Raw genomic sequence first — 20254 nt, forward strand, 5'->3', positions numbered from 1 at the left:
TATTTCCTGCCGAAGTGAGAACATTTGTAGTGCCCGCATAAGTTAAACTGTGACTTCCTGACAAATATTATGCTGGTCTAGGAGGTGAAATACGCAACACGTGTTGTTCTGACTCTACAAATATTTTGTGTTTTGTTTTTTACGTTGAGGCCTTAAATCACAACCCTTTTGCGATCCAGTGTTACAGTGCTGTGTTAAATCAAGACGAGGGAACTTAACTACAGTCCTAAGGCCAGGAGGGGTTTCATTCCATCTGAGCTCCATATTACAAAACTGAACAAATATTTTACAGGAAGGAATTTCGCCCTTGACTCAGTCCTGACAAGATGAAGACACAAATTTTCCTTGCTGTTGGTTTTTTCTGCTGTTAAAACTTTTATGTCCTCTGCTACTTTTGGGTCCATGTTCTGAGAGAGAGGGAGTGCAATACTCTACAGATACATCTCTCATAATTAAAATGAAAAATGATTATGCTCAGTACAATTACAAATTGAATTACTAAACAATACCTCAATCATAAAAAAGAGTAGAATTTACCTCTGCTAGAAAGAATTGTAAATTTACAATACAACAAACATACTTCTGTCATAATCATCTTAAAAGGCATAGTCACTCCTCACACAGACTAAAGAAAATAAGTACATATTACATGACCCGAACAGTGTAAATAATACCTTTAAAGACATGGTCATGCTTCTTTTGGTTACACACTTATGTTTCACATAAGTTCTTCAAAGCTAGCTAGCCATCTGTAACTAAGTAAGAACTCATGAACGGTAAATGTTATTTGTTGATTTATCTGTGCCGCAGCTCGCCTCCGTTAGCCTGGATAATAAGGAGCTGACCGCATCCAGCTGTGTTAAGGGATGTAAGCACAGGCTATGCAAGACTCCCTGGACTACAGTGTGTGCTAAGAAAACAGATAAGGTAAAGTGATGATTTAAAATACACTTGCTGCAGTGAGTCCTGATATTGCTACTGAAACCTTCCCTCCTGCCTTAAGTGTAACTGTGTCAGCCCTCATACTGGCCAAGCGACACGGTCCCACCGGTGGCACATATAGGTGAAATGGCTGGTTGGGTCAGGCACGGTCCGGGTGATTTCACTCAGTACAGCCTCGCTGCCGAGCGAATCCAAATCGCTGAAAGCTCCACAAGTTCCACAAGTTCCATTCCACAAGTTCCTTCGCAGCATGTTATAATTCGCGAGGAAAGACGACAGAGATATCACTCTGCATCACCATCCCTCTCACACAGTGCCAAACCCAGCAGGACGCACAGCTGTAGACACAACACAAACCTCTCACGTCCTCAGAGTTGCACACACTGCACAGAACAGGCAGCAATCTATACCAGCTGAGGTCAATACAAAAGGCCCAGATCTGCTGAACAAACACAGGTTTTAACAAATGCCTTTCGGTTTCTATTTTAAAACATTTCTCATACTCATTTCTCAACATTTTCCATTGTTGATCTAGAAGAAATACATTTACATGTACTGTACAAAATATATAAAAACTGATCTATCATATCTACCTAGTTTTTGCGTGGTAAAGCACACATAGCTAGAACAACACAGCGGTCATTTGTCTTCATCTATATGTTCAACTGTTTCATGAAGTTGGCCGCGCTTCTGAGAGCAAGCGTGAAAACGTGCGTGTTTTCAGTGAATGATTGATTCCCTTTTTAACGGTTAGGACTGACTGACAGTGACTGCTTTCATTGTGCCAATCCCTGAGCTGCAAGACGGAAAGGCGCAGCTATCTGCCCCTTTCACACCAACCTCCTCGAGCTCCTCAAACCAGCCTTTCCTCAAACCACCCTTATCACCCTGCCTCCAGCCTCCTAAAACTCCTCGCCCTGATTCTGCACAAAGCTCTGCTAGCCCGCATGTCAATCCAGGTCAGTCAGCTGATACTGTTAGCCCTAAAGAGCGTAGCACATGCACTCACATACACATGCACACACGCTCTCACACAGACACCTCCCACACCAAGGCTGAGCTCACCCCCAAAGCACTCGAAATAAACAGCCAAATGTCACACGCAACCAGATCTCTAGGTAGCTGGTGGGAATATCCGTTGGCACTACGCTTATGAAAACAGTATCCCGGTACAGTGGTTTGCCATTGCAAGTATTACCCAGGGTTTGGAGTTGGTTCAGACAGATCTGGGAGAGAACACAGCTCACCGCCTCCCCCCAGGCCCCACCTGTTCATCAAACTCAAACTGTACTCAATGGTGGCGATTCAGTGGCTGAGAAAGACCATCTGACTCCAATCACGCTGCGTGTGGAGGGTCCTTGTGACTCGTCCGGAGCAATGTGCAGCTAAAAACGTCAGCAAGGCCCACCCGCCTTTCAGTGCCAGCACATCGCTTCTCTTGTGTAACCTCGAAGCGTGCAGGGTCAGCTTTAAAACAACGTGTTTATGTGGAAAGAGAAAGCCTTTACATGATGCTGCTGTCACAGTAGTCCTGGCCGTTTTCTCTTTCTAGGGACATTCCAGCCCACGCACCCTGGCACTATATTTAGATGCCTGCCGGTTATTCTGAGGTAGGCAGTCCGTCAAATAAACAGTCTGCGGTCAAGCCGAACATGCTAATCATCAGCCAGCATGCCCTGTAAGAAAGATTAACTCCCACATAGTGGATATTGCGACCGCAACAGGACCGGGCTGGGGAAACGGCAACTGCTTATTTACTGAACTGCATGGACCACAAGTTACAACGAGTGGATTTTTTTTTCTTTTGAGAGCATGCAAAAATGCCCTCAAGGTAAAATTAAGAACGTTTACAAAAACCGATTAAATCTTAATCACACAGATAAAGCAATGTTACAGTCAACAGACCAGAAAATTAATATTACATCATAAAACATGTTAAGGGCAATAAAACACATATTAAGTGTTTTATTGAAAGTTTGGACAGCAAACACGGCCTTGATAACTAGGTCTTTTTTTAATGAGTATTAATCATTAATAGTCACAGATCATTCTTGTGTATTTGCCATGCCTCAGGACGTGATTAATCTGCTTGTCTTTCGGCTCGGGCTTTAACGGCTATGAGTCAGGGAGACACATCCCAACGACTGCTCTGTTAGTTTAACATCCTGCCTGGGGCAGACGAGATTCCACAGCCACCCTCAGCTGTCGGAGCGAGTGACAGGACCACCCTGGCCCGTATGTCGTCTGCACCCACTTCCCTTGTGACCAGGTGACAGGATGGCCAGAGCTTGCACCCAGTCTCCCCAAATCCTGATCCCCCCCCCACCCCCCCCTTCCTCATCCACCAGCTGCCAAAACCCCTCCGCTCCAGACAGAGGAGGTCAGGGTGGCCACAGACCCTCATCCTATGCAGGTCACAGGTTCCCCTCGCAAATCTGCCGCCCCCTCACTGTACCCCTGACAAAGTGGGACAGGGTGCACAAACACCCCCGCCCTCAACGCACACAACAGGGGACATGCTGCTGCCACAAACCTGTCCGGTCACAGCTGACACCCTCCGCAGCCCACCCCACTGACTGAGCGCATGGAGCACCTGCTGCCTGAAACATACCCGCATGTGGTACATAGCCATTTACCAGGGCAGATACGAAAAGCACTGTCACTGCCACGGTGCTCTAAACTGAATTACTCTGATTCAGATGTATCCATTCCTACTATCACTATAGAACATAACATCATTTAGCCTATGGTCTAGTGCACATGTAACACTTCCCAAGCCTGCTTTTGACATAGGCATAGGTTTGGGTATGGGGGGACACCATGTTGTGAGAATTTTTGTGAGCGGTCACAGCAGTATCTCCCCAATGTTCAGATGAAACCGACACTTCTGGCTCTGAGCATTCCGAGACAGCGTTTCGGAATTTGGACAAAGTCGGACAGGGTGCAAGCAGAGCCCCCTGGGAGAACCTCAGGCTAGCAGACATGCACCCCTCGTAAATCTGTCTCACAGCAGGGGGGAGTGCCCAACTGCTGTCACGTCATCGCTATCTCCAGTACACAACGGGCAATTCCTCTATAAAATAACCTTCCCTTCCACCATTCCCCCCAAAATAACTTTGCTTTGTTTTTTCAGTTATATTTTATCTCGGCCTTCTTTTTCCACTGGTCCACCTCAGTAAAAACATATACCGAGCTTTTATTACATATAGACAAAACCATTTCATGATGACAATGAAAAATAAAATATAAATAGATGTAATATCAAACCAGCTTTATTCAATTTTTTTAGTTTTCTAAAGAAGTTGAAATGAAATCCACAGAAAACAGCATGAAGAGAAACATAGCCTCAAGCTGAAAATCCAAGCTCTGAGATACTAAGCCAGCCTATCCCCTTTCTTTCAACTGACGATTCAAATCTTTGAATCACAACAAAGGTTTAAAGGTCTCTCTTTGCCAGCCAATGAGAGTACAGAGACAAACAAAGGACACTCCTTCCCCTCACCTGAAGGAATGAACCAGCCCGCTTTCTCTGGTGTTTAAGAACCATGTGATGCCTTCACATATTAACCAACACGCACTGTTAGTCTCTGCAAGGCAAAGGCTTCATCTCATGGAGATTCTCTATGATGGACTATTTTAGAAATTCAACAAAGACAACATTTTAAGTTTTAAAGACCACTGAATGGAACCTGGCAGCTTTATTGCCATTATTATAATGTCTTGTTACCTTAATCCAGGGCACAGTGCACAACAATAAAAAATACAAAGCAGACAAAAAATAACACATCAAAACGACAACCCAAAGTTGAAAATATTCGACTGTGGGAGCCATCTTACTGATAATAATAATCATAATAAATAAATAGCTGCCAATAAAAAAAGGCGGATAGACTTCATGCCTCAGATTGCAGACAGAACTGTTATTTATAGCGTTCACATTTGGTTCAGTTACTCCCACAAAGCAGGCTGGAATCCATTAGCAAAGCAGTGCACATCAAAAATAGGATTCAAATATTAATCCTACTCTCCAAACTCAAATATGCTCCTCTGCTGAATAATCATAGCCAGTTAACTGCTTCACATTTATCTGAAATATTCCAGTAACGCAGAAGAAATGATCAATCTGAAACAGAGGTTTCAGTGGGGCTACTCCAGATATTTTCCACAAATGCTCCATTAAAATAACATTTTGACAGATTAATTATCAGTTATAACTCACAAGCCGTACTGAACTCTGTCCAATAAGATAGAGCGTCTCTCTCTCACTGCGCGCCAACATCAGCCGAGGATCGCATATCAGCAACAGGCAGACACGCTCAGAAACATCCTGTATGCTTTGGCAGAGGAAATCATTTTATAATCATACCAATAATGGGATTTTTTCTTCTTTTTTTGCTTGGAAAGAGGGACAATAGCCAAGTAGAAATTAGACTGAGAAATTGGCCCACGGAAATAGAAAATGCAAAAAAAACAACAGCAGTTAAATGAGTAAGACAAACGACTCCCCAGACCGGACAAGGAACCAAGGTTTTGTGACACAATGAATAGAGTGTGGCATTCCTCTTGGGAGCAGCCAGACCATTAACATGACATTATGTTTAAGCACCGCTTCTGGGAAAGGCTTACTGTTCACCCCTTTCTGTGCATCTGTCATTAACATGTGTTAAACTTACAGGTCTGGGCTCGGTAATCAGACAGATCGCATCTGAGATTTGAACTGTGTCAGTCAGAGTGAAGCAACGGATTCCCCCGAGAGACAAGCACTGACGGAGCGCTTGAGATCCGACTGGCTGCAAGCAATCAGGGGAAACTCTGAAATTTAAGCTGTTGGGGCTAATCGCTGCAGATAAAAATGAGAAGGGCACATCTGTCTCTACATGCATGAATGACGTGATCAGAAATTATTCTTACACTGTAACCGTGGGTAGTTTTACTGTAACACTGCAGAGAGTTACACAACATCTGTAATTGCCACAATGCTACATAAAACAAGTACAGTATTGCTGCACTGTTGACAGTTCTATAGCAGCTGTAACTAATAGCCTGCATCATAAATCAAAAACAGTTCTACTGTAATAATATCAAAAGTCCTACAATTAGGACTATAATTGCCACTGTAAAAGGCGGCAAGGAAGACAGTTCTTTTGTTGAAAGTTGAAGAGGATTTGTACCAGCTAGGCTGTGACATTAAACAAGGAGGAGGATAGGTTTGATTGAGGACTCATTGAGCCACACAAGACCGAATATACACCCACTTTCGTGGGAAACTCATCATCGTTTAGTGGATCTTCACATAAAAGCATACCGCCACATCAATGATTAAAAGAGGTGTGTGTGTGTGTGTGAGGGGAGGAAACCAGAAAAAGAATGTCTGAAAGAACAATACAAGTTAAGGGAAGGATCCCTTGAGAGGCAAATTGAGTTGGTGGAACACAGATCTGATGAGGACTTAGGCTTACTACACAACTGATACAGAACCTGCTGGAACGCCATATACTTCTGTGTTGTTTTAGTCCATATCTGCTAATCCAATCTTCCATCATCCGTGTGTAAAAGCACCTACTTCACTTCACTAGTTGGGTTTGTTTCACTGTGGGCATAAAACCTGATGCCACACATTTTAACCCATGAGGGAATCAGCCGGCAGGAGCAATCCATGAACAATCAATAAAACAAGCAAAGGACAGCAGCTCTGCTCAAACAAAGAGCTTTTAAAATGCTGCTTATGATTCTAACAGGACATGCATGTCACGGATTGAATTACCAGACACATATACACTATTTCATCAGATGTACAGAGAAAATTGCTCAGATGGAAAGGAGAGCCGTAAGTGGAGTTAATGGGATTAAATCTCAATGACACCGCAAGCAAATTCATTACAGTCACAGCACATACACAGCCTCTTGGTGAACCTTTTCTCCCTCGCTCACATACACTTTCCCTGCTGTGAACAGCGTGCAGGCAACAGGCTTTACGACGTATCTGGAACCACTCAGCGAAATCCGAACTCGTTTCACAGACATCTTTATTCTCGGCATTCATGCCCATCTCCCGCCTCAGATCAAAGCCAGCGCCAGCCGCACAGGACAACTAATCCATCCGAGATAAAGACTCTGCAGCCAAATCCAGGACTGATGCCGAATGCACCAGGAATGTGATCATCGCACAGAGAGGCCGGGAGATAAATCATCAGATAGAGAGATAGGATGCAAAGAGGGGCAGAAAGACAGAGAGAGAAAATGAGCCGAGAGAAGTGAACAAGGGCATGAAGCAGTTTCACTATAGCTATAGGGTACACTGAACTATTTAATGCTGTCCCCTTTATTTTTTCAGGTAAATTCATAAGCCCAGTGAATGAATGCATGAATGCTGAACCATAACCAATAACTATAACTGATTTTTTCACTGTAGGTCTAAAACCCGGCTGGCTCAATCAGTTCAGGATCTAATGTGGTTTCTGTTACCTTTTACAGTTTCATTAAGTATAAGATGCTGTTGCAAAGTTCCACTCATTGTTTAACCATTTTTCCAGTTCCAAATTATTGCAGAGCCAAGCAGCTCTCCTGTTATATTTTCCCATTCTATATGTGTCTATATGAGCCTGCTTATTTTTTTGCAGGAGAACATCAGCCTTGAGATGCATCTAGGTCCAGGCAGATGTCTGCATGTGGTGCAAAGAGATGAGCAACAGCTCTGGTTGTGGGTAATATAAAGGAGCACTGTACTGTTGCACTGTAGCAGATCAGTTAGCTTTAGCTGCTAGTGCTAGCCAGGTTTCAGCTTGTGCATCTGCACAGGAAAAGGTGGATGATGTACAGTCACATGACCTTGTACCATCCCTGCTCTTCTACAGTTAATACATGTCAGTGAATTTGCATGTTGGCATTGCTGATAGGAAACATCAGGTACACCAAATAGCCCTTTCCACCTGAAACAGCTTTTACTTCTGAATGCTGTGAGTTGGTATGAAAAGTGTCCCAACACTGGCAGGCAAAATGGATTTTCATCCTCTGACAAGGTGTCATGAGGTACACCTGGCTTTTCAGCATGGGGCCAGCACACTCCCATGGCTTTTACAGTCTGAAACAGTCTGCACTGACACTCCCTCAGTCCGAACATGGAAGCTTACTGGTTAAAGATGAGTCGGACGTGTCTGACAGGCCGCAGTCAATCTCACTTATCTGTCATCAGAACCCTCAAATCAGCAGGTCCCCTGTGGATCCCCACAGCTCTGAAACGAGGTAAAGACGGTAACCCGAAGCCCCCGCCACATTCGCCACGCTCCTCGCCGTGCCTTCGAACGCAATTAGGAGACAATAAACTCAATTACATTCCTCTCTGCGCCTGCTGGACCGCTTCCACAAAAGAAAGGCTGGCAGCGTCAATCCCCAAACACCCGTGTCCTCTTTTAGCAAGGGGAAGAAGAAAAGAGGCCCTGTCACAGAGAAAGAGGCTTGAATAGTCTCAGCTGATGGGAATAACAGTCTGAGGGCTTTTTAGGCTGTCTGTGGTTATTTCGCTATGCTCCGGACTATTGTCTGTGAAGATGTGAAACAGCCATGTTTAGCAAACTGAGCGAGCTGAACAGGAGATGTCACATAACACAGAGACAAGCTGTGGTCATTGCATTGTTCCAGCAAAGGGTTCAAATGATAGGGGCTAGAACTGGATTTTGTGGTCTATTGAATTAAGTGATGTAACAAAAAAAAAAGGCAGTGTCAGGTTCATTGTCTATTAAATTAGCTGGAGTGAGGTAGGGTGTCATGGGATCTTTATCTCGAAGGGCTTTAAGGCTCAGTTCATGTTGGCAGAGTTTCCACCCAAATCAATCCAACACAGCCAGTTGCACTGTCACACCACAGCCAAGAAACCACAGCTGCGATAGTTTATATCACAGGATTTCTCAGCAAACATACTTGGTCATAAAGCAAGAGGAATGAAGGACACATTAGTAATTGATTTTCACAGCTCAAATTCACTTAACAGTTCAATTCTAGATTGAACCCTACCTCTTGCAGTTGAAGTTAATCCAATTACAGCTCTTTACTGTACTTCCTGTCAGTACGGGCATCAAAGGTCAGCTTGTCCAGGTGTCTGCCACAGTGGACCCCCCCCCCCCTTCCCTTTCTGAGAGAGTGGGTATGGTTGGAGGGGGGTGGTTAAGAACAGATCAGCAAGTCAACCACCCTCAACGCTCCTGTCTGTGCCAAAGACGGACGGTCTTTAGAGAGCAGTGGCCACGGCAACCGCGCTACCAATGGCTGACCTAAATAATCTCTTGTTGGCTGCTCCCTGGCGTGCGGCCAGAGCTCGCTGGGGCACAAAGAGCGCCACGGCGACCGGGACCGGTCAGCACGCTGCACTGCTCTCTGACCGCATAAAGCCAGAAAGGAAGAACGAAAGGGGAGAGCGAATTTCCCATGCTCCAGCGGTACTGGATCAAATTCAACTTCAGTGACTTTCCATAGAGGACAGAGGCTGCACAAGGGTCCGTCTGCCTGAACAGCTCTGGACTCTGTGCCCTTCCGACAAGACAAAACCTATCGCTCAGGTAAAAATACCTCCTTCAACAGTTGGTTTTCAGTCAGCTAGGAAAAGGAAGCATAAGACCTGATAAACGCCTCACTGTTCAGACCTAGTTTCAATTCAAACGGATAAGCACAAAATACAATAAACAAAACCACCAAGGCTTCCCAGTAGTGGGATGTATTGATATACACCCTGTATGAAAAAAGCAAGGACTGATATCGCCAGTACATATGAGATGGCACAAAAGTATGTTCAGGATCAGATCAAACAATACAGTCCTTCACGGCCTTAGGCGATAAACTCAGACGACGACATAACAACCAACACAAAAAAAGGCTAGAAAGTGCCAAATCTAATCAAAATAAAGCCAAAACATGTAAACAAACAGTACTTCCTCAGTCATCCCTGTCAAAACTATTCCTTCAGGTTAAAGAGAAGAATACTATACTTCCTCTAGCTGGAGCATGTCTTTAACAATGACTTTAACAGAGCACAGCTGAGCAGATAGACGCTGACTAATACACTTTGAGAAATGGTGTGATTACGATCAAGGCCCTCATACACAGCTTGAAGAGAGCAACACGCATAACTCAAACCACTGGTGACTCAAGGCTTTCCACACAAAAGATCGCCTGTCCATCCTATATCAAACAGCACTTTACAGATTAATAATGCAGGTTGAAAAACTACCACAGAACAATTTACACATTGAAATTACTGCTACTGCCTCACAAAGACAAACTCACAAAACCTTTCCACTCATGCGCTCACTCGTATATTAGTGGACAACAACAGCCTAACTCCTGACCATTTATTCTAGAAAAATCGATTTTCATTCTCTTTTCGTGTTACCCAAAACAGCATCACCCCTTTGGTTACAAAAGCAATTCATGTTAAGTATCCCGCTGAAGAGTACAATGGAAACACCTGATAAAAAAAAAAAACAAGCAACTTATTCATTACTAGCCCGGTTGGATGACCCCTATGTCACACTGCCCCTGAACATCTAAGACATCCTGCTAAAGGTTGGACACATGTGGGCATACTCCAGTAAAGACAGGAAGGATCTCTCCTCTCATTGAGTAACTGCATGCCTCTTCCACCTTGACCCATTCTGGAGAACATATGCTCTCTGTCTTGGCAGTGTCCTGTCTGACAGCACTGGAGAGCAAAACACCACCTGACCGCAGTTCAGCTACATTGGCTCAGCCAAATCTCCAGTAATAACCCAGCCCTCTGCAAGCTCTCATTCACATTAAAGGAGTGTGAGGGGATTTCATAAGTGAGGCATTGCTCCTGCCAGGCGTTTCTGTCTGTCAGCCTGTCCGTCGGCAGCCCTGAGCAGCGCCCTTGACAGGAGTTTGGCTCCCCCAGGACACAGATGAAGGCATTCCTTTGTTCACTCTCGCTTTCAGAGGCAAGGGTTGAGGCAACCGGTGGCAACCAGGTGTCGGGGAGAGCGTGCCGGTGCTGTTGGCTTTGATTTCAGGTAACCAGGCGGGCAAGGCATGCCGACCCCGGGTGGAGCCGGGTCGAGTGCTATCATAATCTCAATATTAGCTCCACTCTCTCCATCAAAGGTGAATCTGTTTTTTTTGTCTCTACGCTAGGAGGGCAGGTGTCTGTACATCAACAGGAGGAATTTCTTTGGAATGGGAGAGGTCATCTATATGGCTGCTATTTCATCGCATTTCAGTGTAGACATGATACATTTACAATGATATGAGACACGACCACCTTCACTGGAGATAGATACCTTTCTTAGAAGTGATACTTTCGATGACATCATGAAGAGCCCTTGCAAACTATCAGTCAAATCCCTCATGGTCATAAACTGCCCTTTCACCACATTTTTCCCCCACTTATTTCTGTTGTCCCATTTTGGGCTCTATACCATACCACAGCAATGCTCGCAAGACAGAGCTGGCAGATTCTGGGTTTCACTCTTGCTTTCATTAAATTACATTACACTATATTATTGTCATTTAATAGATGCTCTTATCCAGAGCAACTTACATGGGTTACAGTTATTACCTATTACCCTTTTAAACAGCTAGATAATTACTGAGGCCATTGTGGGTTAGGTACCCTGCCCAGCAGCAGTGCCCTAGGAGGGAATCAAACCAGCAACGTTTCGGTTATGGGCCCTTCTCCTTACTGCTATGCTACACTGCCATGCCATCAGGTATCTTGCCGTGGAGATGCGCGAAGCCAGGATGGTACTTGCCGGTAACTGACGGAGGTGTTCGCTGCCGCGCGCATTTGCTCAGATGTCTGTGGAATGGAGGTGTCCTCCCAGGCAAAAAAAAAAGAGCAGCTCCAAGGCTGTGATTTACTGTTCCCTTTGTTGATGCCCCCGGAGAAGGGGAACATCCCAACCTGGGGATCAGGGGTTTTAAACGTTACTGGAATTGCTGTTATCTCCCCTCCTCCTCTAACAGTGATAAGAGCTCCGGATGGATGCGGGGGTTGTGGGGGGGTGTTGTTAAGTAATGCAATTCTTGTATGTCACCTCATCCATCACCAGAATGCACCAGCGCTCTGGAGTGCCCTGGGGAAAAGTGGGAGGGGCATCATTAAAGTCTACATATTCCTGACTTTCACATTCCCACTTCAAAGGAACTCAATGGGCCAGACTCGTTTGCAGTCACTCAGCAGTAATTCTTTATTTTACTTTAAAAAAACACACTTAAATTATTTCCACAAGAAGAAGTTTGTTAATGTGAATTCTAACAAAGGTCCAAAACTCTTTATATTCTGCAATCTTAAAAGGCTTACGAATCATAATATTTAACCAATTTTGCTGACTCCAGTCTAAAGCATTTGTAGCAATTGTAGCCAACTTACATTGGTTACAATTTCTACAATGTTATCCATTTACACAAGTCGATATTTCACTGAGACAATTCTGGGGTAAGGACCTTTCCCAAGGGTACAGCAGCAGTGCCCCGGCGGGGACTTGAACCAGCAACCTTTCAGTTATGAATTCTGCTCCTTAACACTATGCTACACTCACATGGCTTTCATTTTACCTGGGACCCATTTATACAACTGGACAACCACTGAATGTATTCAGGTTAGCCACATTGATCTAGGACGCGACTGTAGCGTTCCTCCACGGATTTGAAACCACATCCATCTGGTGACAAGCCCAGTTTCCCCTACCGCTTTCCTCCTATCCGTTTTGTTCTAATCATCACTGCATTGTCCGCATTCCTCCTTTGGTCTCATTAATAAAATTTTCTCAGCCAGGGACTGGCTCAGACCTCTCCACAGGAAGCCCATAAAAGGCAGTAAATGTTCCCTCATTGAGGTTCATTAATGAAAGTCCTCTGTAATAAAAAGTGTCCACGCTGTGCTGTAGGCCTGCGAAAGCGCCCAGGAATGATGACCGCGCACCCCCATCCTTCCACCTCCTTGAGTGGGCATCAGGGAACAGGGCGAAAACGGGAGGGGAAATGAGGAGCACCTGGCCTCGTTTAATCCACTTCTCGCCCTCCCGGGCCCTCGTCGTTGTGGACGCCGCTTTGTTCTGATCTCGCCGGGGCAATAAAGACACGCAGGCCGAACAGCGTGAGGCAGATTCCTGCTACCGCGGCATTTGGGTTTACGGCCCTCCACGCAAAGCCGCGCGGGAGAGCAGGTACAGCGGGAGCAGGGGGACAGTGCCAAAAAAAAACCCCAATTAAGACATCAATAATTCAAACCAGGGGAACTCCGGGTGAGGCTAGCGCTCTGCAGGCATTTGAAAAAACTTCCGACCCGAAGGATTCCTTTTAAGGACATGGTAAGGATGAGGAACAGGAGTTCTGAGGTGCGAACTGCAATAACAGAGTTAGGACTGTAACTAAATCACGACCAGATCAGGCAGAAGAATGTAAGTTCAACACTGAAAAGGACACTGTTATCTTATTGTACCTGACATACGGCAAAAACACAGCTGTATAAAGGGGTAGTGTAAATTCAATTCACTACAACTGTCTATTAATGGAGTTTTCATTACCTCCCTCCATTTTACAATGCTCGGTAAAATAAGCAATCTGCCATTTCTACATTTACATTTACATTTATTCATTTGGCAGACGCTTTTATCCAAAGTGACATCTAAGTGAGGCAGTGTACAACACAAGCAAAAAGCCAGATGAGGAGTCAACAATATTAGAAGTGCTGTATGACCAAGTTTCAATAGTCGGCCAGACAAGATATGCAGATATTATATCAGCCTGCACAGAGACCGTTTGGTCCACAGTAAAGAAAAATGCAGGAATGCTTAACAGGGCTAAAAAAGCAGGGAAACAGCGACATACCACTTCATTAAAACAGGTATTTGTCTGCATTTCAGTCATTTTGTGTCTATAGAGAGACAGTTGTCATTAACTCCAGAACGGGAGGCATGTGACCACACCTTGCTTGCTGGCTACTGAGGCTAGGCTAGTCAGTTTCTACAGCATGCAGGGCTGTTTCTGCCAGATACTGAGGCTAGGCTAGTCCATTTCAGCATCAGACAGGCCTGTTTCTGATGGATACTGAGACAGGGCTAGTCAGTTTCTGCATCATGCAGGCCTGCTCCAAAACAGAAACCAGCTGGGAGGCCTGAATACTGCACAGCTAATGGCTTACTAAGCGAACAGAGTCCAAAATGTAAAGCCTCTATAACTTCAGCCAATCAGAAGTGACTCTGAATGGGATGTCTTGCAGGCATGTGCTATTGTTCCTGTATGCTGTGAAGTTTAGGGAGAGGAATTTGAGGGGTTACTGCTTTGTTGGGGGACTAGGGGGTGTTGCCCTCTCTGCATGTGTATTTGGAATCACTGTGAAAATACCCCCACATCCCCATGCGACGCCTGGCTCCCTTTTTCAAATTTACACAAGTTCTACTGTTCCCCTGGCAACCTATTTTTGCCATTGAAAAGAACCAATCATTTGGGGGCTGGTAACTAAGCCCTCTGTTTATCTGTTACCAGGGGTAACAAAGGCTGCAACCCAACACTGTCTCAATGGAGCATCATGGAGACACAGAGAGAGAGAGAAAGAAAGTGAGAGAAAAAAGAAAGAGGGAGAGAGAGTGACAAAGACAGAGAGACAGACAGACAGATGTACAGATATCACACTGCAGCCTACACATCGTTGGAATTGTTCAGAAATCATAGAATTACAAAATGTTTCAGTAAATCATAGTTCCAAATCAATGAAACAAGTCAAAAAATGTTTGTATAACGTTTTTTTAAAACATTATAAAAGGTGTTTATGGATCCCTCTAAAGGTGCATCCAGTGTGAAGAGGAAGCTGAGGCCCAGTGCAGTCACAGTTGAGTGGACAGTGTTTGACTCCAGGCCTTCTGTGTTATAGAGGACACCGAGACAATACTCCTGCATTCATCCTCCCAAGGCTGAGTCTTTGAGCCCCGTCCCCTCCTTCGCAGGCTCTTCAGTGCCTGGCCCAGTCTGCCGGGCGGTTTGCTGATCCGTGTCTGAGCCGAGCCCGGCGGTGCTTGACACAGGGGAAAGAGCTCGCTTTCAGGGGGCTCCCCTTCTCCCTCCCTCCGCCCCCCTCGCTCCGGCACATAATCGGCCCTCCGCAGACGCTTTGTGCGACGGTGACAGAAATCCGCAGGGGGGACAATGCGGGCCCCGCTCGCCGGGTTTAAAAGGTTTTTCCCGGGGGCTCAGAACGCTCCACGTCGCCATGGCGATGGCCCGCGAATGCCCACGCCTTCTCCGGGCCCCGGTCCGCCCCGGCGCGGCCTAGCCTCGAAGTCACCCTCTCAGCGTCGGGCAAATAATTCTCCTCCAATCAGAGGCGGTGAGCCAGGTTACCCAGATCACCCACCTGGCACCGGATCAGAGGGCTCATTGCTCACTAGACGAACGGGTCAGAACGGGCTCAGTGGGGTGTTCTGCAGTAAAAATCTGAAGGGGGTCTGACAGTGAAATTCGGGGAAATATGCTGGCAGTGGCGGGTGAGGAGGGGGGTTGTCTGGGGCTATTTTTCAACAGTAGAGGAATAAGGACAGCAACACATGTTGCTGTGTGAGAGAGCGAAGAACAGACAGAGCTCGGGTTACATAAGCACAAAGGTATTCCAGTGCAGTGCATGCCCACGCGGTATTGTCATCACTGTAATAATACGCCATTTACACTTTATCAGTTTCAGTGCCTGCTATTCAACACCGTAGTCATGCCATGATAAAGCATATACATACCAACGTTCTGATACAGCCCCAATTCTCCACTGACAAACCCACAACTCCCAATTAAGCCTTTATTCCTGGCGGGTAACACATTTTTAATAACAATGTTTACCCTTGTAGAACACAAAGGCCAGTTATTCTGTGTTGGAGCCGCTGGTTTATTTGGACAGGAAATGAAGTTTTGAAAACGAGAATGAGCTTCAAAGCTGTGACAGGCCTGAACAGGGAGTGCAACGGTACATCATTTCAATACCTTCCTATGAACAAGGCCCTCTGCAAACAGTGCACCTTTCAGTGTAAACACCATTGCTATTGAGGAGTTGCTACATCACATCACACTGCTGTCATTCAAATGCTCTTATCCACAGCGACTTAAATAGGTTAAAATTTTACATATTAATTAATTATATTAATAAGGCTGGATAATTACAGAGGCAATTCTGGGTTAGGCACCTGACCCAAGGGTACAACTGCAGCGCCCCTGCGGGGAATCGAATCAGCAGCCTTTTGGTTACGAGCCATGCTCGTTACCACTACCCCACACTGCCACCTCTGTGGGTTACTAAGACAGGGAGGGAAGGAAAGACAGAGAGTTTGAGGAAAGAGGAAATTCTGCAGTTAGAGTCAGTGAAAAACAGCCCAGTGATGATGTCATACACTTGAAAGTCCCTGCATTTAAGGACAAAAACCCTGAGGAATCCCTAAGTGCTGTATATGTATACTTTGTTATGACATTCTGGGACAGCAATGACTGAATGATACTTTTAAAAGCATGACAAAAAGCCGCAAATTAGACCTGGTGTCAATGAACGGACATCACGCTGGAGTGCAGTGAGTAACAACATACAGTCTAAAGAAGTTATTACTGTCAGGCTATGAGATATGAGGGGATTATTTAAGGCTATCTCCTCTCCTCCCTCCCCCCCTCTGGACATCGGAAGGTCAATCGTCACCTCTCATATCCTGCCCACCCTGGCTAAACCGCTCTTTTGAGTGATGTCATCTTTCCCCTCCACAGTAGCTGGCATGTGGCCCCCAGGGATTTCCCGTGAGCAGAGCAGACACAGTGAAATTCTCCAAATGGGGGTAGTGGGGGGGCACAGTAATGGAAAGAGGTTGAAGTATGGGAGGCAGGACAGACACGGGGGCATGGCACTGCAGCGGAGAGCATTGATGGACAGGGATTGGGGCGGGTGGGGGCTGCACAGAAGCTGGGAGTGACGACAGATGGGCGACGGGGTAAACTGCCGCGGTGTTGGAGCTGGGCCGCGTGATGGACACAGTACAGCCGGGACCGCATCTGAGGAATCCAAGGCCCGCTTGCAGGACACGGGCAGCTGTTGCGGTGGGAGCCCCAGTATGGAAACTGTCACCCCAGCAGCAGAGTGAAGCCATCATTCCTGGGATGACAGGGGCCCCCGCGTCTCACTGCCCCACCTCAGGGAGGGGTTCAGGCTGGAGGCACGGGTCTGGAGCTGGGGGGAAGGGTTGGATGGGGGGGGGGGGGGGGGGGGGGGCTAGGGTACAAGGCCCAACCACAGATGCCATTAAGACATCAGCAGTAGTAGGAGTACAAGAATCCCTAGTGTCCGGACAACAGCGGCAGGAGGGATGGGGGGGTGGGGGCACCAGTTCTGAGCCACGCTTCTGGAACACTTGGTCACTGTGAATCGAACCAAATTACTGATTTCCCTCACATGACCATCTAGACGGTTCCAAAGATGACTAGCATATTTCCATCTCAGGATAAGAAGACCATTGAGGACATGCACATATGATATTTGATGCACTGTATTACTGCATTAAAGAAGAATTAATAAGAAGGGATGCCACATTCAACCAGAATGACTTTAAGAGCAACAAGGCAAGAGTGGACAGAATCATGGGAGTCTCACCATTTTCTTTCACCTGTCTCACACTGTCATGCCAAACACCACTCGATCAGTTCCCTAGTAATTATGCGCCATTTCCCCTCCAGTATCATCTACACACAATGAAATGTATAAATATAAAAAAAATAAAAAAACTCAAAAATCTTGACTTTATATGGCATGCTAAGACATCTTAGAAGAGCCCATGCTGCTCCACAGGGGGAAGGTTAATTGATAACTCCATTGTTCCAGAGTATCACTGTAGGGCACTTTTCAGCAAGCTCATCTCCATTGTCCTACCCCCCACCTCTCCCCCTGTTAGCGCTCTGTGAATTCTAACACCCAGAGGAGTACATAACACCCTGAGCGGCGCGAACTGAGGCCCGGGCCTACAACAAAGGCTTGGAACATTAGCATGCGGCAGGACGCATTCCACACGGACAACACCAGCCTCCCACCATGAGCCCATTGTTCGGGCATTTGCATACTGGGGGACACATACGTTTTCAAGGCATTCTACATGCTTTCCACATCAACCGGCGATTTGCCCTGGGTTTTAAAAACATGCAGTGCTCCATTATAGTCAATGGCGTCTTCTACACCAAACCCCGCGTTGGCCAGGTGACTTACCCGCCTCTGTGCCATCACACAGCTTGATGCGGTCTTTGCCCTGTTGCTTGGCAATTTCTACCTTGTCATGACAGGAATCTGCCTCCACGGACCCACCCCAACAATTGCACATGGTATGCGATTCTGGCACGGCACCACAATGCATCAGTCACGGGTATTGTATAGGAATTGTTGCACGCCAACTTCGGAGGATTAGGAGACTACGTAACTCTCACAAATGCATAGCAATAGTCACAGACCTGCACACGCAGACAGAAGCATGAGTAACTTTTCTGTTGCGCAGTAAAGAGGTGGACTCCATTTCTAAAATCAGCAGAAATATGAATGGCATAGAGGTGAGGGACATGGACATGTGACAGCGGCCAGTGTTTACATCACTGTGTGGTCAGTGTGGTTTTCTTCACGGCCTGCGTTGCGTCCGACATGTTTTCCGAGTGTGAATGAGCTTTAACAGCGGGGACATGCCTCGCTGTAATGCTTGAAACGCGAAGCTCACTGTAGTGTTTGCTCAGTTAGTGTGAGACGACGGAATTCCTTGGCTTTGAGTGGTGTCACAGCGGGGGGTCCCTCATTGTCCCAGAGGGGAGTGAGAGGGACTCCCCCGGCCTGCAGGCACTGGGTCACCTCTTCACAAACATGCCCTTAGAGCCCTCGGTGCGTCCCAACTAACGGAATTCCAGCAGTCAGCTGTTTCAAATTACATTTGGGTATCATTCCGGACAGACACAGTACTACTGTAGAATACTACCAACACTGTCCCAATGAGTTTTGGTTTGTTGTTGTGGGAATCCATCCAGTATGTGCATTTCAAAATATTTTGCAGAGGCATTTTGCAAAGGTAGTTTCAGGGATACACCTATCATGCTGAGATTGATGATAACAGAGCTGTTATTAATTCTTTCGAGAATAAGGGAAAAAAAGCCATAGAGAGACACTGTCATAGTGTTCCCTGTCATTATTCAGCCATTAATTGATAATAATTGATCATTCAGATTAATCAATTATTATTTGACCGAGCTAACATCCTACTTGCAGCACATAAGTACATATTTGGAGATTCTCACAGACTTTCATGGGTTAATGACAGATGCGGGTTCAACAGTGCACGATTCCAGTGTCAAGCCTGAGTAACGCTGCCTGCGTGTAACAGAACTGACCCATGGGAGCCGGGACCCCCTCAGCTGTTCCTGCCAGTCCTGGCCTGACCGATCTCTAAGAATCGAGCAAGGTGGGAGGGAGTCAAAAGGCACTTTGTCAAGAGCCAGACTCCCCGCATTCTCCACTTACCAAAGTGGAACACGAGGCAAACTCTCTGTGTGAACATACCGCATGGGCGTGCACGACAGTGAAGCGCTCTATCCATAATGATGGAAATGCTTGTCTTTGTCATTGACTGCTGCAGCCAGGCCAGTATCTACAAGTTTCCCCTTTAACGGAACTGATATTATACAATCTGAATGTAGTATTACTGTAGATGTGATGACATGTGATGTGAATACCTTCAGTTTGAATGTAGAATGCTCTCCTGGCTGGCTACAGTTGGAAAGCAGACTTGGCTTCTGGTCTTTGGCTCTGGTCTTTATTTTTTTTCCACAGAGCCTCAGATAAATGTTATCTCCACCTCTCCCCCTGCTCTCCAACTAAGGATAGAGGAGCAGCCACCAGGAAACATTTTCCCTGGTGTGTCTCACACCTAATATATTACTGCACTTTAACCTATTGTATTCCAAATGGAAATGAGATAAAAGATTTTGCCATAGTGTCAGCTGCAAACAAATCATTTAAAAACAGACTAAATGGCAAATTCCTACGGTAGACCTTGTTTAAGGTTCAGTGTGGAAACTGGTACGCTTTTTTTTCCCCATATAGTCCATTTTAATGTGATTGAGATGACATTTTCAAGAGAGTAAGAGATTTGAGTTTTCTGTCTCAGAAGCAAGGTTAGACAGTTGTGTGAGACTTGAACGTGTGTGCATATGCATGTGTGAGAGTATCCATGTGTGTGAGAGAGGGAGAAACACAGTGTGAATGCGTGGGAGGGTCATCGCAGAGACGGGTGACACAATCACCATGGTGACAAGGTTGCAGAGT

General features: G+C 46.0%; 1 protein-coding gene across 1 annotated transcript in view; it reads right to left on the reverse strand.

Annotated features, from left to right (window-relative positions):
- LOC118770240 (cadherin EGF LAG seven-pass G-type receptor 1-like) overlaps nucleotides 1–20254 on the reverse strand; it is an 84022-nt gene that overhangs the window by 50944 nt on the left and 12824 nt on the right. The window lies entirely within an intron of this gene.

Source organism: Megalops cyprinoides, chromosome 23 (genome assembly GCF_013368585.1).
Source record: "Megalops cyprinoides isolate fMegCyp1 chromosome 23, fMegCyp1.pri, whole genome shotgun sequence".
In the NCBI taxonomy this organism is placed as follows: Eukaryota; Metazoa; Chordata; class Actinopteri; order Elopiformes; family Megalopidae; genus Megalops; species Megalops cyprinoides.